Below are 8191 nucleotides of genomic sequence, written 5' to 3' on the forward strand. Positions count from 1 at the left end.
GAATTGAGAAAGGGTGGGTGAGGAGAGGAACAAGGAATCGAGGAGAGAGGCCAGCCAGGAATACATGGAGAAAGAGGGGAGAGGGGGGATAAAGGGATCAGGGAGAGAAGAGAGTCAGTGAGAGAGAGAAGAGGCAGAGAGATCAAGGAGGGGTTTGGTTTGGTTTGGTTTGGTTTTTGGAAACAGGGTTTCTCTGTGTAGCCCTGGCTGTCCTGGAACTCATTCTGTAGACCAGGCTGGCCTTGAACTCAGAAATCCACCTGCCTCTGCCTCCCGAGTGCTGGGATTAAAGGAGTGTGCCACCACTGCCCGGCCAAACAGTCCCTTTTATAGCAAGCTAGTCCTACCTGGTATTGCCAGGTAACTGTTGGGCAGAGCCTAGAAGGAATGCCAACAATTGTGAAATCCTTTTAAAATGTGTTTCGAGGCTGGTGAGATGGCTCAGTGAGTAAGAGCACCCGACTGCTCTTCCTAAGGTCCAGAGTTCAAATCCCAGCAACCACATGGTGGCTCACAACCATCCGTAACGAGATCTGACTCCCTCTTCTGGAGTGTCTGAAGACAGCTACAGTGTACTTACATATAATAATAAATATGTATTTAAAAAATATATGTTTCAATAGATCCTTATCCCCAAGACTGTACAACTATCATCAATATCAAATTCTAGAAAACTTTATAGTCTCAAATAGAAACTTCTTGTTCTCATTAGCAGTCAGTCCTAGTCCCTCCCCACACCCCAGCCCCTTGGTAATCTTCTACGTTTGTGTGTTTATAGAAACAGGATCATAAAATTGTTTGGCTTGCATAAGTGAATATTTCATTTGTCCTATGGCTGAGTAATCTGTTGTAACATACACTACATGTAAGAATGGTATCTGCTCGGGGGTGGGAGGGATGAAGGCTCCTTGCACCCAGAACTCCACAGGGTCCAAAAGGTCTTCTGGCAGATGTATCAGGAACAAATGGGGCTGTGATGGAGAGAGTGCTTACATCAGAGCATCCTTGTTCAGATATAAGGAAAGTAGGTGTGGTAAGTAAAACATTTAAAAGGCAAAGTGAAAACGTAAGGATGAAGATAAGAGGCAAGAAAGGAAAGACCAAGGGAAGGAGCCAGAGGGTGAGGATAAGGGCCATGGCCTTGTTACTGAAATTTTGTCTGGTTCTTAGGTCTTTAGGCACCATCTGGAACAGTTGTAGCTGTTTTCGAGCCCCAAGAGACCAACCTAATGTAATCACATTAGGATCTCTTTATTATAATAAACTCAAGTTTAGGCCTACTCACCACCATCCCTGCTGCTGATGCAGCAGGACAATGGTTTAGTGATGCCACAAACCTTTGTACTGCCAAGAAACATTTGTGAGCCTCAATTGACCAAGGAGCCGATTTCGATGCTACTGCATTGGGGTCTCTTTATTCAAGCTCAAGCTTGGGCTCCTGCCAACCCTGACACAGCAGAAGGGGGATCCCTGAGCCTAGTTTTAGGCAAGCATTTATAGAGGCTAGCAGTATCTAGCCTTGTACACATCTGATGGGGGTGGGGGTGCATTTTGGCCTTTAACATAATTGGTTGTGCTGGGAGCCAGACCATAAACTTCTGTCTTCCTCCTAATTGGTTGTGGTTAGGAAGTGAAGTACCAGGGGCAGGCTTGTAACCTGGGGGTATAAATTTATTGAGGAATAACCTTGGAAACTGGATGCAGGTTTTGTTAGGAGGTAGCCTGGAAACTGGTGCTAGGTACCGACCCACCTGTTGGTTCACTTGAGTTCAACCTTAAGTCAGGTTCTCTGAGATGGAGTCTGAACCCAAAAGATTTGGTCTCTCACCTTCATTGGGACAGGAAGTGAGAGTAAGTGGGGTGGGGGGTGTCTAGTCTGGCAAGCATCTAATAAAATAACTATTGTAAGCAGACAGGTGGGTGTTCTGAAACAAGACTATGAACAATCATAAATGGCCTGAAAGTAAACATCTGAAACAATCAGACTGACCTTTGATTGACTGTTATTAGGAAGTAGTTAAGGAGTAACTCTGGGGTATGGGTCAAGGACAAGTCATGGGGTCCTTTCTGATACTTGGGTGTAACTTGGGTTTAGCTGTAGACCAACTTTTTAGGCTTTTTTTTTTTTTTTTTTTTGATGGCATCTGATCTCAAGATAGAGTAGGTTTGGTCTCTCAGAACCATCTGGATCTATTGGTATGGAAGCAACACTGTTCTTAGAGGAGGGCACAAATCTCATCTTTAGCAGGGGTCAGAGATAATCCTTTCAAGTATGGAATACTACAGCAGCCAAGAAATCAAGTTGGTCCCAAAAGATAACTGTGCTGATCTGAATTTCCAAGAGCTGGTGAAACAGAGGTTATTTGATAAAATGTTTTGTAAAAGTAACTTTTGTTCTCCTGATGTAAATGTCCTCTTGCAGGCTTCCTGTCTCAGTCTGCTGACCTAGACCTGGTCCTGGAAACTTCAACCTCTGTACAATCTTATCTAGGCCTAGAATGTTTTCAGTTTCTCACATTTACTGCTGAATAAGCTCACCCGTTTTATTCTTTCTGAGCTCTGGCTGGCTGGTACAACTCAGCTATTCTGGCTCAAACTCCTCTCCACACTGCCTGATTCAATCCAGCTTCTCTCTGCTTGGTCTCAAACTACTGTGGCAATCTGGCTCCTTCTCATTGTCTGTCATTGTGTTATTTTCTCTCTCTCTCTCTCTCTCTCTCTCTCTCTCTCTCTCTCTCTCTCTCTCTCTCTCTCTCTCTCTGCCTGCCACCTGTCTCTACACAACTATCCCAATAAAACTGCCTCCTATCTCTGCACTGCCCCTCAAGTAGCTTTGCTTTCCCCTCCTCTTGAGAGTTGGCCACATCCTATTTTGTCAAATCTTTCTGTGATTCATCACTTTGTCTGCCACTCAATTAGACATCTCTTTGGGGGGGGGGGTTCGAGACAGGGTTTCTCTGTCCTGGAACTCACTCTGTAGACCAGGCTGGCCTTGAACTCAGAAATCTGCTTGCTTTTGCCTCCCAAGTGCTGGGATAAAAGGCATGCACCACTGCAAGGCAGTGCATGTTGGGGAAAGAGGGAGTGGACATGTGGGGGAAAATGGGAGAGACCCCGCATCCTGCCAGAGTTCCGGTGCTCTGGGCAGGCAGACAGGAGAGGACTGCTGAGTACACTTTCCACGTGCCCCGGGTGGGTGCCTGGCTGTGTTAAGCCACTGGCCCTCGCTCGACGAGTGGTGGACAAGGGGTAGTCTTAGGCACCAGGTTCCCAGCCTCTGGCATCCCACGCTGGATACTGCAGCAGAGCTGAGAACAGAATGGGGGTCCCTTGGGGTGGCACTGAGCCCCTGGGCCAAAGGGAGAAGAGGGCGCAGGATGGCTCCCATGCGGGTGAGAGTCCTTGGTGAGGTCCGTGGCTGGAGCACAGGATGGCCTTCTGGCAGGAGGTTAGACACGGCTCATTAGGAGAAAGCCTATCCCATCGTTCAAGCACGGCAAGCCTTGATCAGAGACAGTCTATGGTTTTTGAGCTTTATTGTAGAAAGGCAGGAAGAAAGGAGAGAAGGTAGAAAGAGAGGCTAGCCATGGCCATGTGGAGAGAGGAGGGAAAGGAGAGAGAAGGAGGGCTAGAAGAAAGGTGAGATCTTAAAGAGAGTGAGGAAGGGCCAAACAGCCCCTCTTATAGTGGGCTGGGCTATCTTGCTGTTGCCAGGTAACTGTGGGGAGGAGCACACCTGGCTATAGTCAGGTAACTGTGGGGGTGGAGTCTAGCCAGAATGCCAGAAGCTTGGGGACATTGTATGACTGATAGTCACAGAATTATGGAGTCAGAGGCTCTGTGGTTTCAGGCATCTGATTGTGGGAACGTGGCTCGCTTTTCTGTCCCTTGTAGAGTTCTCTACTGGGTCACCAGAACAAGCCCCATTCAACCAAAATAGGCTGCCTATCACAGTTCCACAAGCCACCACTGCCTGGCTTAGACACGACTTTCAGACATGGGTGCTTCCTTCTACAAACTAACTTTACCTTCATTGTTTGGAATGAAAGAGCTGAGCCACAACACAACTAGAAACAGGGTTTTTTGTTTGTTTGGTTGGTTTGTTTTGTTTTGTTTTCCAGTAAATAACATAATCTCAGGATTCACTCAAGTGGAAGGCTCTGGCTGTGTCATGTGATGCAGACTCATGTGATGTCTTGCTGAGGCGAGACCCGTGAGAGGACATGTGATGTTTGGAGGGAGTATAAATAGGACTCAACAGACAGTGATGGGGGTGCTTGCATAGCTAGCCTTTCAATGCTTGGTTGGTCCCAAATCTTCAATGATCTTCACTTCATTGAGAAAGGCACAGCAGAGAACTCAAGGCATTCCGGCTGGACCTGGTGGCTCCCACCAACTCCTGCCAATTCAGCAGAGGTCTGGTGGTTTCTGCTGGATTGTGCCACAGCTGCTGGTTTCTATTTGGTATCCTGAACTACTGAACTGGACTGCTGGTGTCCTGACAATGGAGATTGGAGTCACACCAAAGAACTACTTCTAATCAGGTCCACATTGTTGGAATTCAGGAATCACCTCACAAACCACATGGAGACAGATCTCAGTCAGACAGGGATAAGCTGTTGAGCCCACACTCCAGGACTGGTCCACCAGGGACATCGTCCAGACTCGGGATCTGAACCATGACCCTGAGTTAAGATCCTATGGGGTTTTCAAGCCCAAAACATCTGTGAATTCCATGAACATCTGTGCCAGTTTACGTCACAATCAGGATTTAGGGATGGGGATTTCCTTAGGAACGTGTCTTTGTTGTACACTTATCCTGCTCCATTGGTTGGGGTAGTCAGCTGTACCAGGCAGGGGACTTGCCTTGTCTAATAATATTCATGTCCTAACTTGTCAACCAGGATGGGCCTTGTCTAACATTCATGTCTTTACTTGCCAACCAGGATGTCTTTTTCTGCCAAGTAGAAGGAGGTCTTGGGAACTTAAACTCTACTAGACCACTACTCTAAATGGAAGTCTTATTCCAAATAGTTTTTTATATTGGTGCAGGTGCTCTCTTATGTTGGGGTCCATCCCAGGGGCAGCTTATATCATAAAAGCTCAAACGCAGGTGCAGGAAGTGCTGCTGGGTGGTTGGTTCGGGTCCAAGCTTATTGTGGGTAACTATACAAAGCCGGTCTACTGACTTCTATCATTTTTGGTTTACAGGGGCACAGAACATGCCAGAATATGAAATCAGTCTTGGCATTAGAAAGTTTCCCAGTATTGCCCGCGCTTTACTTCCCCCGGTAAGAACACGCTCAGGGCAACCGGAATCTTCTGCAGCACAAACTTTATTGCTTACCCCATCAGGAGCCAGTGGAGAAGAGAGCCAGAGAGAGAGCCAGAGAGAGAGAGAGATGGCGGAGCCCCCTCCCTTTTATAGAGGACTGTCCTCCGCCTCGGACGTGTCACTCCCTGATTGGCTGCAGCCCATCAGCCGGAGTTGTCGTCACGGGAAAGGCAGAGCACATGGCGTGGAAAGCTACCCCGGCACATGCGCAGCTTGCTTGTTTACTACTTAGAACACGGGTGTCAGTGCCATCAGCGCCATCTTGTAATGGCGAATGTGAAGGCGGCTCCTTACATCTCCCCCTTTTCTTTTATATAAGAGCAATAGGCCACCCATAATAATGAGAGTGGAGATAGAGGTCAAATCCCCAGTGTGTAAAATAGGGGCTTTACACAAAACCTCCTCCCAGGCTCATCACCCAAAGGGGTCTTGGTCCGCTCCCGTGTCGTTTTTCCTGGGGGAAGGACACTTGGACACTCAACCTTCTTGAAAGATGACATGTCTCCCTAGAATAGGCTCATATATGCCACAGAGCCCTTCTACTGCAGTGCTTAGCCATGCAACTCTCTCGGGCTGCTGAAGCACACTCACTCTATCCCGTGCAATGAGACTAGCCTCGTGGGGTGCAAGAGCTGAGTGGCCAGCGACCTATTGCTTAAACATAGATAACCATATATCAGGGGAAGCACCATGTTCTAGTGCTGCAAGCGCCTGGGAAGTAATCACCATGTCTCTCCTAGTTTGGGCCTTAAGCTTACAGACCAATCAAAGAAGCAACACTAATCCACAGCAAAGAACAGCTCCAAATAATTCCACCCCCACCCATTCTTTAAAGAAGGAAAATGTTGGAAAGATAGTCCTTAGGTCAGGGACAGGTCCAAGTGCGTGGGGCAAGTCTCAATTTTCAAAGGGTCTGTTCAAATTTAGCCGTCCAATTCTGTATCTCCCAACACTGCTTTCCCTTTGTTGTTGTCGCACTGGACATCACCAAAACGAGGGACATCAGTATTCCCTTGGTCAGTCTGGATTTTTCGGGTGAGTCTTTCTGGTATCCAAAATGGGTTGTCTTCATTCTGTGGAAAAACACAAACAGCTCCCCTGGATCTTATCAAAATAGGATCCGGGCCTTTCCATTTGTTATTTAAAACATCTTTCCATTTAACCATCTCTTTGGGCCTATCTGGCTCTGAACAATGTCGTTCAGCCGCGGTATGGCCATGAGAATCAAGATTTAAAAAATTGAGTGTAAAGAGTGCCATAGACACAGACACTCTTGGTACTCGGGGTAGAGCCTCCTTGACTCCCCCTTTCTGTTTTATTAGATGGAAGTCCAGTCAGGTGGGTCACATCCATCTGACGGCAGAACTGTTGGAATTTTTGAGATGTATAAGCTGGTCCATTATCAGTCTTAAGTAGTTTGGGTTTCCCCCAAGCACTCCATGCCTCAAGGCAATGTTGAATCACATGTGAGGCCTTTTCTCCAGTTAAAGGAGAGGCAAACATGATGCCAGAGTATGTGTCAATGGACACATGGAGATATTGAAGTTTTCCAAAGGAAGAAACATGTGTAACATCCATTTGCCAGACCTGTAGAGGTCGAATACCGCGTGGGTTAATTCCCACATGAGGAACTGGCAAGAACTCACAGCAGCTTTGACATTGAGTAACAATGTCACGGGCTTCTTTTCTCGTCAAGGAGAAACGGCGGCGTAATGTTTCAGCCGTCACATGAAAATTGTTATGAAAATTTCTTGCAGCCTCTATCAGGGATGTTAGGGCAGCAGCCACCACTTTAGTGGCTTTATCTGCCAGATCATTCCCCAGAGCCATGGGGCCAAGTAGGCCTGAATGGGCTCTAACATGAGTAATATAAACAGGAAATCTTCTAGATAACAAAACTAATTGTATCTGCTGAAAAATATTGGCAACTTTACTGGAAGGCTTAATCACTCCAGCCACTTCTAAAAGATTTACAGCATTAACCATATAACAGGAATCTGACACAATATTAAGGGGTTCTAAAAAGGTTTTTAAAACTTCTAAAACCACTAAACACTCTACCACTTGAGGTGAATTTTCATTATATTGTTTGGATACTACTTTACCATTAGCCACATAGGCACCTATGCCAGTTTTTGATCCATCAGTATATACCACAACCCCATTTTTAAGTGGGTTTCTTACTGTTATTTGTGGAAACACAACAGATTGATTTTGGGCGAACTGTAAAATTGGATGTTTTGGATAATGGTTATCTATTTGTACTGAAAAGGAGGTAACTAAAACTGCCCAATCATTAGATGTGGCTGCCAAGGTTTGAACCTGTCAAAAGTCTAATCTCTCTGCTCTGGAGTCAAAGCAGCAGCGTTTGCTCGGGCCTGCGTTTGTGCAGCCTCTTGCCATAGAGCTCTCCATTCCATATATTTGCCCATACTGGGGAGAGTGGCTTTTGCAATCCTTTGCCAGTCGGCAGGAGTTAGTGCCATGCCGGCAAGTCTGTCTAACTGCACCAAAGTAAAATTAGCATTGGCTCCATATTTACGGACCAATTCAGCAAGCTCTTTCATCTGTATATACTCTACTGGAGCGTGGACACACCCACCCTCAGCTCCTTCAAAGACCGGAAATGCCTGTTGCATCTTCCTTTGTTTCTCTCTTGGAATGAACGAGTCTGCGCACTGTCTCTCTGCGCAGGGCTGATGTACTACGCAGGGCGGGGGCTCCGCATAGGGCGGAGGTGCACTATGACCTTGAAGCCAACTGCCCTGAGGCCAAGCAGCAAGCTGGCCTTTGCCAGCCGCTTTTGGCTTTTTTCTTGACTTAAAAGCTCGAATTTCTCTCTCATAACGAGCTGCT

Source organism: Mus caroli, unplaced genomic scaffold, assembly GCF_978045245.1.
Source record: "Mus caroli unplaced genomic scaffold, Mus_caroli_1 scaffold_17, whole genome shotgun sequence".
NCBI classification, from domain to species: domain Eukaryota; kingdom Metazoa; phylum Chordata; class Mammalia; order Rodentia; family Muridae; genus Mus; species Mus caroli.